We start from the raw sequence: 14,316 nt of genomic DNA on the forward strand, positions 1-14,316 counted from the left end.
TCGTGTTGGGGCAGGAAAATGGCCAGTCAGGCATAGCACCTCACCTTCCAACAACATTTTAGTCAGTGTCTTTCAAATACACAGCCCGGTTGTCTGAAATGTGTCACGGGAAAAATGCTGATGTGACCACTCGTGCCTTAGGAATGCATTTATGCACTCCTTGGGAGCACTGTACAGCACAGAGTACTGCCAAAACATGCTCTTTTCTAAATTCAGTGCAGTGATTTATAACAAATTATTTTTTTATTTTACATTTTTGAGCTGTTGTGTTGAAAAACAGAAGCAAAATTACATTGACAAAATTAAATATGATAGACAGACATAGTCTTTCACCAACTAGAAAATTTAATGGTCATGACTGCTCCTCTTGGCATCCTTCTGCTATCACCCACATCTTATACCCCCTCAACTTTACATTTCCATTAATGATTTGTGATCTTTCAGATCAATATATTAAAAATTCTCCTCTAACAAAATAATGATGAAGGTATTAATATATATGCCACCCTATAGATTAAGGTGCAGCTGACGAGTCATCTACCCCACTAGGTACATTGATCTCTCTTGAGAGACATCTCCCATTGCAGGAATGCTCTGGCTTAAGCCTGAACAGAAACTGATGTTGGCTTGCCTTAATGTGCCAATCTGCAGAACGCAGAAACCCAGGTGCTGATTAAGGAGGCATTGAGCCACTCCTGATGCAGAAGTGGGAACCTGTGGGAGGTGGGCAGGGCATACCACCAGCATCTCTAACTGTTTCCAGCCAGTTTGGCTTAATCCATTGCTGGACATGAACCAACTACGAGGTGCTTGTGTAAACATCAGAACTACTGAAGTTTGATTTCGTGTGGACTTGTGTCTTATGATTGACTACCTTTTGCATTGATTTTTGTTAACAAAATCTCACATGACTTCCTCAGACAAGTGAAAGGGATCCCATTCCTGCTTCCAATCTCCTTCCATTTCAAAAACAGATGGACAAATAAAGACAGCAATACCATTTCAACACAATCTCTTAGTGAAATTAAGATTAAAACCTCGTATTTTAGTCTGATGTCATATCATTTTATTCCTGATATAAATGAATATTTCAACCTATTTTCTACTACATCTGCAATTTTTAGTGAATCAGAACAGCCACTAAATCCTAAGAAGTCCATGGTAACCACTTTCAAGATGACATAAACCATAAAAATTCCATGAGAATTTTTTCTTCATTAATTTACTTTCCAAAGAACAGCCCTCAATTTTGTTTAATACAATATCAGTGACTTTGAAGCTTCTTTACACATACTCCTTGCTCTTCTAAGTTGTAATAGCTGTGACACCACTACTCCATATGGACAAGCACTGGACTTCTGGGGTGACAGAGGACCTGCAGTGGCAGCAAAGGCAAGAATGGTTGTCCTCAGGCGTGCAGGCACTAGCAAGGACTCTTTCCACTCATGGCTAAGAAGCAAAGGCCAAAGGCTCTGAACAACAAGCTCTGGCACATTTACTTGCTGTGTTTTAAGATGTGATTTCTCTCAACTTCCTGAGGTTGTGATCATTCTAGGAGAGTACAACAATGAAAGTAGGTATTTTTTTAACAGAGTAAAAACAGACACTTGAGAGTGGTAATGTCTTAAACTGAACGGGTAACTCTGCCAAAGACCACTTATCAGAGCTCTAAGCCTCAAAACAACCCATCACCATTATGCACTTAGAGGTTAGGAAGCATCTAGGAGAAGACAAAAACCAGACTCTCCCCAAACCTTTGTATCAGGCCTGTGTAGCACACAGCCTACCAAACAATTGCTTTGGCCCAGTGTGCTGTGTGGGTGAAAGAAACAAGTTCGACCTGCCTCGCTGCTCTCCCCTTGGCCTGCGCTCAGCACGTTGCTGAGCACGCAGCAGATCGTGACCAGAGGCAATGCCCTCTTTCAACAGCCGCATAACATGTGCTGGTTCAGAGCTGCTGACTGTAAAGCTGAGAATGGTGATGCACTGGGGATTTCTGACTAGCAACTGCTCACCACATGAGCATACAGCAGGGCACCTCTCACACTTTTGACAAAGAAAATTTGCCGATAAGAAAGAACTGGCTATGGGAAGCATGAAGGCATTGCATTAGAAGGGAGACCTATAGACCTGGTTAGATATGGCTATCATATTCAGGCTGCCTTAGATTCGTTGTCTGTCCTCTTTTCCAACCAGAATTGTTCTCTAGGGAGATTTTGAGAACTGAGTGTGTCTGGGATTCTTGGTATCTAATAATCTCATCATGTTACTGCATACATGCAGCAGTCTCACCTTGGATGTCCCATGTCCAGCAATCCCAGAGACCCTCAGAGCAAACACCATAGGCCCATATTGCATAGGCAATGTAATGCCAACAAAACTAAGGGAGTGCTCTACCACTCCTACAAAGCGTTGCATGAACATACCACACAATTACTTTGAGCATTTCCAGCAAGTCCTAGAAGTATTAGGCTTACTGTACTTTCATGATGCAACTGGTGCACCTTTTTGTGCATCAGAAATAGAGTAGCCAAAGGGTGGGATCAAGAGGCACCAGAGCAGTATCACAGCCAACTGGTTGCTGTACAGTGACCACAGTTTGGCTTTCACAACTAATACACCTCTTCCTCCCTCCCTTGTGATACGCAGCCACCACCTTCCTTCCAGCTGCTGCAAAGCACAAGCTGCCATTGCTAAATGGCAATGGTCAAGAGCTGACCTCAGTAACAACTGCAACTTCTGAAGTCAAACTTCAGAACAGATGTACAGGCAATGGGCTTGTTGCTAAGGTGGGCTGCAGAACAGAGATTTAGCAACACAAGTGTAGTGGTTTTGGTCCAAAATACTCATTACTTACTTATTTACCTTCTGTATGGCATTGAGTGGGTGTACCATATCTGTTGCCATGCACCAGCTGCAGGCAAAGTGGAATGGTGCAATGGAATGTTCAGAAAGATGGAACAACACGTTGTGTACTGCAGGGAAATCTGATTGTTGGGTGAAAACCACCTGTAATGTGGAATACCCGTGTACCACTGCTTGCTGAGTGTCACTTCCATAGCTATGCTAACCCATGACAACAAGGCAAAAAAGAACATTATATTCCACATCAACACATATGTATAGGAAAGGTAGGGAGGACAGGGAGGTATCACAGTAGCACTTGCATGTAGCAGCATAATTCTGTTGGCTTCAGCTGAATCATTTACACTATGTAAGAGAAAAATGGGGCTGTGCTTTTCATCCTTTAATTACAATAAAACTTATTGATTATATTGATGATTTTCAGCTTCATGTCAATTAGACCCATTAATTCCATAAATGAAGAACAAATTTGTATAAAATGGATGGGATTTGTTACAACAGGGTAGTAACTGGAAGGCAGCCCACCATAAGTAAGTCAAAGTCTGCAGTAATCTATCCTCAGCTAAGCTGTACACACCTGTTCCATACCCTTCTCCTTCTGGAATTACTTTCAGAGTGGCACTTCAGGTATGGCAAAAATTTTTGTCAGATGACTGTTCCCACTAAAATCTGCAAGAGGGATGTGACCATGAAAGAAAAATACTCAGTAACCCTTCCAAAGTATGCCTGTAATTTCAGAATCATGCTTTCCCAGAACTGAGCCCCCTTCTGCCAAGAATGAAGCCTTTATCATGGTTGCTGTACTAAAAAGTGAGACATAGGTGAGAAAGAAAAATACTTTTAGAGCATTTGAAAATTATTTCAGTTGTGGTTTTAAATTTACACAGGATGTAACTAACCTTTCTGTCTGAATTTACCCATTGTAGTAAGAACAGATCTTAATGAATGTTTAAAGTCTGAGCAGTTTATGAAAGAGATTATATAACATAATATTGTAGAAGCAGTGGATTGAATTCAGTGACCCAAAAATGCTTACATTTATTTCTGTCTTAGGAAGTTCCTAGGTCTACCTGTCAGCAGCAGGAGATATTCTCAGAAAATCAATTATACATGTAAGCAAAAATATAATGGAGATTAAAGAACATAGGAAAGAGCAACCACAACTCTTCCTTCACAACACTGTGAATCAAGAGTAACTTCACTGAAGCCAATGAGTTACAGTGGTGTGAGTGAGAAAAGAACCAGCTCCATTGTCTGAAAATTACTCGGACCACCCATGGAGTCCAATCACAGGAACTGCAGGCAGCTAATATTGCAGCATTTAATTCAGAAAGCCCAAGATTGAAAAGAGAAGACTGAAAAGAAAGGATCTGAATTTGGTTTTAGTAAAAAAAAAATCCTGGAAAATGGTGAATGAAAAAGAAAAAAAAAAATACTCCATTTCTAAAAAATCCTCCCCCTCCAAAAAGAATTTGCATAGACAAAAGAACAAATCTGTGTGCTCTGGGCTTTTTTTTAACACCCTGCAGGTACCCAGTTAACAGTTGCCGAGCTGTATGGCTCCCTGAAGGGAAAGTGTTATCTTGGCTTTCCTAACAGCAGACCCATTTTGTGAGTTGATGCATACTGTGCTACACCTACTCAGATGAGTGCTACAGAACGTGTGTCACACCTTTCCAGCACAGGTCACTGTAACATATCCAACCACATTTTTAGGTAGTAATATGCCGTCACTTTCCCTGCTTTAGTTCACTCCCTGTAAACACATGCTCCATTTTTCATCTGGTCAGTGAGTTTAACTTTCCCAGCTCCTGTCACCTCCCACTTGAGAGAGCACTTCTGCCAGTAGTACTTACTGTCCATAAGAGAACAAAAGCTTGTTTCTGGAAAGCTGTCTGTTCATGAACCTCTTCCTGTCCCTTCTTCAGTTTTTTTCCAGTTTTTCTGTCTTCTCCATTTATGTCTTTCATCACAGGCTGTCTCTTCCATCTATTTACACCTCACCTGCAGCATTACCCCCTCCGCTGGTATTATTGTCCTGATTATAGCTGTTCAGAAGTTACTGAGGACCTGTAAAACAGCACATTGTGAGCTTACCATGCTGCACTACAAACCACTACACTGATGCACCACGTCACCATTATAACAAGACATCAAACCACATTAAGAGAGATGTGCTGAGCATGATCCACAGAACTCACAGGAATGCCATCTCTCTTTTTCTTTTCCAGGTCATTCTGTCTCCTCTTTTACCCCTCTTCCACTTTATAATCTATTTTCCTAGCACCTTTTCCTTTTCTGTCACTTTATTTTCTTCCTCCCCACAGTTACCGTCCCCTGGATTCCTTCACTGTCTACCTCACATTCCTCCATGCATTTTCTTCCCTCTGATGTGCCTGCACAAAGGAGTATAATGAAGGCAGTACTGCAGCTTTGTTAAATGTGTCTTTGGCTCTTTAGTAAACAAAGCTGTAACTGGGTGCATCTTTAGGATCTGTAAACCAGAAAGGTCTAGAGAAAGCATTTCATCCCCAAAGGCTTAAGCCAGAGAGCTCTGAGATTTAGAAAACTTCTTGGTTCCCTAATTTCTGACATGAAGCACATCACAAACAGCAGGAGGAATCTTAAATAATACCAGATTCTTTTCTTCACATGCACATATTTCCTTTTGCTTTGTGAGTCGAGGCTCTTAGCAACAAGAGCACTGTAGAATAGGGTAGTGACTAGAATTTGATGATGTCAGAACAGCAGAAAATGGAAGAAGATGTACTTTGTAATGGCACACAATTGCAAAGAATAAAATTGGTGCCAAACAGTGCTAAAACCAAACAAAATATTTCCCAACAATTCAGCATACAGAGGGTCAGAAAGCAATCTGGGTTTTAACATTCTTAACTGGTAATTAAAATCAGCATAATTCAAGTGGAGAACAAAACAGTGCTTGTTGAGAGGAGGTATTTTGTTTTATGTGATAGCATCAGATTTTCAGGTAAAAAGGCAGAGCACGTGCTTTGGATGATGCTAAAGACGGCTTCCAAGCCTTGCTCAGCTCAGCCTAAACTCTGGCACACGCCACAGCAGCTGCACTGCATGTCACTGTGCCTCCTTCAGCACACACCACAGCATGGAAAGAATGGTTTGCAAGGATATTTTAATGGCAGATGTGTTAGCCTGAACAGGTTAAACATCTTCTTCAGACAATATAATTCCCTCTGAGTGCTTTGTCAATTTTTACAATTTTTCCAAAAACTTTCTATCACATTTAGGGATTTTTTGATCCTCTGTTGATCTGTGAAAGCCTTGAGGAAACAAGGAAGGAAAATTGCTTGATGACACAGGGAAACAATAAGACCTGGTCCACACTCACTTCAAGTATGTCTAAGTACTGTTGAAATCCATTAAAAAAAACTGAATAAGAAAGCGAGAAATGTTTTCCACATAGTTCTCAAATGCAGTACTCAATAATACTTGTAATAATTATATATTTTTCAGAGAACATGATTTAAAAATTTCTATTTCTTAAATATTAAAACTTTTTCATTTCATATTTGGGGATAGATATGAAAGTGGTGTAATACATTGTTTCAAAAGTAAATATAATTTATGTCCTAATTTTGTCAGTTTAGGAGGTCCAGAATGTACTATTCATTTCTCCTTTCTTGCTAATAATGAACTCTAGCAAAGCCCCTGCTTTTAGCACTGCTACTTGTTAATATTGTAATTCTTTTCTCGTTTTGCATTGGCACTATTACAGATTCTGACCTAGGGTTTAATTGTTAGTCTTTCTCGATATCAGGAGGTCTAGTGCTTCCCCACGCCCCCAAGGCCTTGATCTGCATGTTAATTCATACAGACATATTTCTGTTCCTCTATACAATTCTAGTTACAGGAAGGATATCATACTCTATACTGCTAACTTTGAAATCTAAGATTTAAGACAGCAGTCCTGATAAGAACATACAAAAAGACAAGAAACTACATTAAATACAGCAGTGCTAGAATTCAGAAAGAAAGCTTGCCTTTCAAATCAAGTGAGGAATTTTGTTTAGGCTTCTACTTCCAGTGACACTATTCAATACCATACGTTACTGATTAGACAAATACTGGAAAAATACCGACTATAAAACCCAAGAATACCTAAAAATAAAGAAAATACAAAAATAATCCTAATTCTATATGTGAGATAGAGATAGATAGATAGATAGATAGATAGATAGATAGATAGAGATTAAAAATGCTAAGGTGGAAGAGTTTCACCATGAAAGTGTATCATGCAAACATTAGAAGTGGATTTGAAAAGTCGTTTTGTGAATTGCACCAAATGTATTGTCTAACTGAATAAATTGCAGAAAAATTGCATTGTGATATACACAAATTAGAATATCTTGGTTGTGGGTTCTTTTTAGTGTTGCAAATTTGCTTTTATTTTGTAGTAAACACACACATTTTTCTGTAATAACTCTACTGGGACTGCTTGAAGAGCCAACATTTCAGCACCTGCTCATCTGATTTGCTGAATAAGGGACATCACACATCTGGAGTGCCTCAGGCGATGTCCTCTTTTTCTGTGTGGAAATTTTGCCCCAGTGGAAACAGGAATCTCACCACTGAAAGTGGAATCTTTACAATTCAAGGTATGTTGGAAAACTGTACCTGCACATACACGGACCAAAACATTCCAGTCCAGTGCCACGTTCTGCAGTGCCAGGTCAGGTGAGTTCCGGCCACACTGTACACCACACATATCCACTCTTCATTTGGAACAAACTTGTTTTTTCTTTTGTGTGTACAGTACTCTTTAAAGGTGATTGCAGTATACCTTAAAAACAGTTCATCAATTAAATAATAATAATAATGATAATAATGATAATCATCATCAAGACTTATACAAGCTCTTGGCTTGACTATTAGCTACTTAACAATTGCTTGTATTTACAATTGTACCAGTCCTCAAACACAAAGGTAAAATCAAAAAGACAACATATTTTTCCTTCAAAGTATTCTAAAAAGAGTATGAAATCACATGTAAGGTTTCTTTTTGGAAATTATTTCTATTATTTCTTTGTTTTAGTCAGTATTAGTAAATTGGAAGCTGACATTGGAAGGTGACACAAAACTTGTGTTTCACATGTGTGAAGCTTTTTCTTTTCAGTAATATATTAATCACAAGTCAGCAAAATAATTAATACCATAACTTAACTCTAAGCAATTGTCTCATTATCACTGTTTAACTCACAGGCACTGGAGTCGACCAACTAACTCTCTTGACACCTTAACAATGCATTAAATTCACAGTAACTAACGCAAATGGTTTATAATTTCCTAGCATTCATTAAAACTGTAATAAAGGCAAGGACATTCTTTTCTTGTACTGTCAAACAGAGACAGAACAGTGTTACACATCACCTGTGGTTGATGAAAAAAATGTGAGGGGTATCTAGTTTTAAATCTTACATTATCACATAATTAAAGACTGTTAAAGTACAGTGCAGAAGGCAAATTATATTGGCAATAGCTGGACTTTACACTGTGACATCTTTTTCTTGATGGGGTTTGCTGTGCTTGCCATCTTACATATTTTTGACTAAACAGAAGGAAAAAAAAGAATTTCATATTTTGAAATTTTAATATTTTGTCTTGCAAGAATTATACACAAACATACAGAAATTAAAACACTGAGATACCTTTGGCAGCCCTTGCAAACTCTGCAAAGAATTCAATTTATCTCCATAAGAGAGAAACTCCACAAGAGCTGGTGGAGTCATTACATTCAATTGCCTTAAATACTACTTGATCAAATCCCCAAATCCACGGCCACACCTGGCAACATCCCTAAAACAGTAGTCAATAAATGACATATTTTTAAACACAACTGCTTAAAGAAAAGATGGGAGGAAAAGAAAATGAAAGACAGTGTAGAGCAAAACCAGAAGACATCTTCCCTTCTCCTTTAATATGACCAGTTATTTCCAGCTCCAGCATGGCATTAATTCAATGCTAGACCTTTAGAAACATAAACAGGTCAGAAAACCATCCTCACTTTCAACTGAGTAGCCTTTCCTTACAGAGTAGGGTCTCAGTTCTGCTGCATTTTGAATGCTCATAAGGAGAGGCGGGTGAGAATGCAGAAGGATGAGACGCCCGTTCCTCAAGCCTAAGATTGCTGAGAGCTGAGCTCTGAAATCCAGGGCCATGACAGCAGCAGCAGCCCCAGAACTGCCTGGGTTTCAGTCTGAGAGAGGAAAAGCTGTGCACCCAAAACGAGCTGATAGCCTGGTCTCATCTATCTCCCTGCCCCAGCAATGGCCAGTTTTCTGACAGCAGGAACCCAGGAAAGGCTAAACCAATGTGCATTTCTCCTCACCCTCCTTACAGGTGCTTACGTGGAGAGCTGGGGAAAACCCCAGTCAAAATGCAGCAGTGAATATGTAGAGAATCCTACATCCTAATCCCCAAGTATCCTGAAAATTTCATTTAACATTACAGATCAGAAGACACTTTTCCAGGAGATTAAGAACAGACTTCAAATCTCTTTTTAGGAGTGTTTTAAAAAAAGGCCCTATTTTCACTGGCCAGGTGGCCTGAGGCACCCAAGTGACCTCCAGGACACTCAGTACTTTTAAACAGCAGTCTCTTTCTCTTGGCCTTTTGAACAGATAGAAGAGCATTATTTTACATTATGTTACAGGGACTGCTCCCTCAACACACTACCCAGTCATTACAACAAATTGCATTATGTAATTTCGGTGCTGTCTACTACAAAAGTTCCTGCTTCATAAAAGCACACTGAGAATGCACCCAAATGGTTACCACGCCTTGTGTCATCAAAGCCACACATACCAGCCCTCCAGACATGCTCTCAGATGTAGCAGGTTAAAGAAACATCTGCTGGCAGTGTGGCTCATGCCTGTTAGAGAAAAACATTTTCCTTACAAATTTCTACGCTGATTCTAAATACGTACATGGTATTTAGACCCAAACAAATTTCTAAAAATAACCTCCTCTCCCACTTCCAAAGACTATTTTCAGAAAACTTGACATTGCCAACAAGGGGGAAATGTTCAAATAGTAGGAGTGAAGGATACCTTATTTATTGAGCTTTTGTAAACTCACATCCACTTTGCTGTCTGTCACTGAAAATTAAAGTGTAAAGAGAAGCAAATGTGAACGAAGGAAAAAATAAAAATTTTAAAAAGTTTTTAGTATGGAAAAAGTCTCACTATTTGGGGAATTTGGTTCCACTTTTTTGGCTATTTAGCACAAGCACTGTTTAAGTGTTTGCAAGTGCTGTATTTTTATATCTAAACAAATGAGACTCATCTTAAATGTATACGAGAAGTGCCCTAATACCAGGACGCACAGCACTAACTGTAACATTAACATAAATATTACAGCTGTTATTGATTGCAAATACAAATCAGGACTTCTAAGATTACATTCCTTTAATTCTAATGACTCATAAGAAAGTGAAACTGCACTTGGTCCAAAGTAATTGAAAGTAGCAGCTGTCTAAAGGGACAAATTTTGCCACAGACTGGCTCTGATAACATCCTAATTCTGCCTTCAAGTGAGATTGGCCAGTAGCTTGTCTCCAGCTGATCCCAAATGGTCTAGTCCACTGTTTAAACTAAAAACACCTTTCCTTCCCAACCACAGATCTTTTTACAATACTTAGGATGTTATTGTTCTTCTAGAGTATTCCAGATGCAGTTTGCATTTCTAATATTAAAGAAAAACTGTGAGAAACCCAGTTAGAAGCCTTCAGGTTTTGTCTAATCAAAAAGCATATCACTTCTCTTAGTGTTTCTAGAAACACCATAAGCACATAAAAAGAAATAATTGCTTCCTGCAAAAAAATTAAATTTATTTATGGACTGTATCTGTTTTTACAACTCCCTTCTATGAAAATATCATGCAGAAATTAAGAATAATATTGAGATATGTTTAAATAAATTACTGAGGTTTAACATGATAAATGGTTCCACATGACAACTTTTTCCAGTAGCAAAGCCTGACTAAGTGATTCCTGCCCTTTTCTCACTCAACTGCTTCTACCATTTTGCTAGTTTACTCAGCAGTAGTGCTGATGCAACTGTTTGTGGAGCTGCACTCTAAGCCAAAACAAGAAAAAATGACCTCATTTTAGAAAACAACAGTACACTCACTCTTGTTCATAGGCCTAATTTTAGAACCCGTAATTAGAAGGAAAAAAACCCAAACATTACAATTATTCAAAGTGCCATTTAAGAAATCATGAATATAAGGTGTATTTCAGTTGAATGCAAAGACTCTTGTTTAACAGTTAAGAGTCAGATCACTTACAGGTGGAAACTTAGAAAGGGAATTACTGATAGCCAAAGCTGTCTACATTTCATTTCAGGGGGGAAAAAAAAAAAATCTATTTCAAATGCAGCCTTTCCTATTGGAGACAAAAGAAACTGAAACACAAAGAGAGCGAGTTTTGCTCAGTTGCCTTTGGTACCCAGCAGCATAACTTTCAAAGAAGACATGCACCCCATGTACCAGTAGGCTTCCACAGAGAATATTCACATATAAAAAGGAGAGCAGCATGTCTTTCTTCGGAACATTGTCTCACAAGCAGTACATGGAAAAATCCTGTACCTATTTTTGCCTATTCAAGAGTTTCAGAGTTGCAAAACAGTGACAGATTATTTAGAACAAGTGTGGTTCATGTCTCTTTCAGTAAGAAGTTCAGAGCAAACTTCCTGCATCAGTAGCAGAGGTGTCAGAGGCAGCTTCTGCACCTGCATCACTTTCTGTCAAATGACTTTTCAGACCAAGTGCACTGCTTCTCCCAGACACACAGGTCACTCACTCACTTGCAGCATCAGTGATTTTGCAGACTGGAGGGCAGTATCCAGCACTAATCACTGCCCTCCTCATGGAAATCCTATACTTCACCTGCTTCACATACTTAGCTCACGTGTTGTGCTAAATTTTGGGAGAGTTCTTGCTTTTCATATTAGCTTTCATATGCACAGCTGATGCTGAGATGAAGAATTCTCAAGACACTTCCCACATTGGAATCATGGCCAAGCATTCAGCACACAGCTGGAGGAGTAGACAGCAACCTGCTTTCTTCAGGACTGTTACAGCTGTTGCACTGAAGTCTCCCAGGCCCAGAAGGTGGTATCAAGGAAGCAGGGAGTTGCCGTGATGAAAAAACACAAAGACACCTATGTCCTGCTGAGAAAAGGCATAATTAGCAGTGTTACACTGCAAGTAGGATCTTCATGAGCTCTGCTCAGTTTTCACAAAGGAAAAAAATATCCACAAAACTTTATTGCAACTAGGTAGCAGACTGTTGCTTCAGTCTTTAGTTATTCTAACCAACCTTAACAAACCCTGACTCCTCCCTGAAGCCTTGCAATCTTCTGCGGATTCTACTTGAAAGCTATATCCCTTACTCTTGCAAATTTAACAGTGAATTAGCAGACTTCAAGCACTAGCTGTAGGAGTTTATGAGGTAAACTCACTGGTTAGCTTTTTAGACTCCTTGGAAGTCAAAAACTTTGCTTTGCATCCAATAAACTCTCTGCTCCAAAGAACAGGTATTTCCCAGTCTGCATCACTCTTATCTTTTCCTCTTGTTTTTAAATGCCTTCCAACTTCCCTGGGTTTAGGTCAGTTTCTCATTAATTTCACCAAATACCTTTACAGAAGAATTCTGTATTAGAGGGGGAAGTATGTACGTACAGAATAAATAACATGAAAAGGAGAAAAGGAGTTGAAGCTTTTTATATCACCCTCTATTGCTGAGTTTCCAGGACTGTTTCTTGGAATAAAATGCCTAATAAAAAGCAGTTCTTCAACACTTATGGTACAAAAAAAATAAGAGCAAAGGAAAGATCTTGAAAACTCTTGGAAAAAACACACCTTAAATAAAATGACTGCTAGCTACACCCACTGTGGCAACCAGGATAAATTCTACATCAATGACATTATTTTCATTGAAGAGAATACAAGCGGGGAGAAGATGACCATAGACAAAATTAGTATTTAAATTGTCTATATAATTTACTGTCTTGTTTTGACTTAATAGTTAATGCCCTGAAAAGGTACTGTGGTACTTTCTTCTGTCATTGACTTGCATCTCTATTTTCCCTACTTATTAGTTTTATGTAGCTAATTAAGTGGAAATCAAAATGAATTTTTGAAATTCATGCATCATCAACAGAACTTTTAATTAAAACCTTGTTGCTTTCAAATGTCAACAATGATCAGTCAGTGAGATACTTTTTGTGAGGTTACTCATTTGGGTGGAAGACGAGCTTACCATGGTAATACTGTTTTTAATAGTCTCTGCTTAAAACAACTGCAGAATTATATGTTACACTGATGTAAAGAAAAAAACATAATCTGTAAAGCTGTGGAGCATGAATCAGAAAGATTCACTTCAGAGCCAAAGATGGCAAAGGATTGCTGGAGTGTGTATCTTTTACTTGTATGACATGCAATAACCATTGGAATCCACAACTGGCACTTTTTTGTTAAAAATGAGAAAGAAACATTCAGCTTCCACGGCTGGTAGGGATACAAAAAGTCCAATTTGTTCAGAATGAGTAAGAGGAAAAAAACAGCCGGAGAAACCATGGCAGACAGATGCAGAATTGCAATGTGTTTGATCTATTGTGTTTGTGCACTTGAGGTACAAGTGCACAGCTGTCACGTTTCATGTTTGACAACTCACCCCATAAAGCAGTAGCGTCAAACCTCTCCATAAAGCTCCAGAGTTCATCGCTCCTGATTCACTGGCCAAGAGGAGCGCCTTGCTCCCTGGCACATAATTTAAGGACAATGATGAACAAACTCTTTCCTAATCATAAAATGCAATATCTTACTCTTTCTAGCAAACACACGTCTCATCTGAGATTAGTCCGATGGCTGAATCATCGCCATCTCCCAACAAAGACCGGATGCTGACGGAGACAGAAAGAGTGCTGATCTGTTGCTCCACGCTTCTTACTGAAATAAAAAGCTTAAGTACTACCATGAATGAAAACAAGAACCACGACAAGGAGTGAAATGTTAATATTTTTTATTTTATGCATTCCTGCAGGCTGTGTAACCTTTCAGTCGCATGTGAGCAGACGTACCTGGGTCCGTACCTGTGCGCGGCAGCGGAGCCCCGCTGCGCTGTCCTACAGCAGGCAGGTCCCTCTCAGCTCCTGCAGCCCGCGCACAGCGGCAGCCTCGGCCCGCGGGCCCTGAAAGCGCCGGCTCTCGTTCCCCCCGTGCTTACAGGGGTATTTCGGAGCCCCGGGACGCGCGGGTGCCAGCGCTGCTCGGAGGTGCGGGGAACCCAGGGCGGGCACACGGGGAGCCCCTCACGCCGCATCCCCGCGCCCGCCGAGCCCCGCCCGCGGCCCCCACCGCCCCCGGCACCACCACCGCGCTCACAGCGCGCTTTGACGGGAGACTTGAACCGCG

The 14,316-nt window shown here is 39.8% G+C and overlaps 1 long non-coding RNA gene across 1 annotated transcript; it reads right to left on the minus strand.

Annotated features, from left to right (window-relative positions):
• Positions 1-277: 277 nt before the first annotated feature.
• Positions 278-14,312, minus strand: LOC121665637. The gene is made up of 4 exons (XR_006016441.1): positions 13,983-14,312; positions 7,519-7,684; positions 4,722-4,935; positions 278-1,375 (listed from the first exon to the last, which is right to left on the minus strand). It is a non-coding gene; the product is annotated as an uncharacterized LOC121665637 (long non-coding RNA).
• Positions 14,313-14,316: the final 4 nt, after the last annotated feature.

The sequence above is a fragment of the Corvus kubaryi genome, unplaced genomic scaffold (genome assembly GCF_017639235.1).
Source record: "Corvus kubaryi isolate FWS band 111438036 unplaced genomic scaffold, C.kubaryi_AGA036_p1.0 37334, whole genome shotgun sequence".
Classification (NCBI taxonomy): Eukaryota; Metazoa; Chordata; class Aves; order Passeriformes; family Corvidae; genus Corvus; species Corvus kubaryi.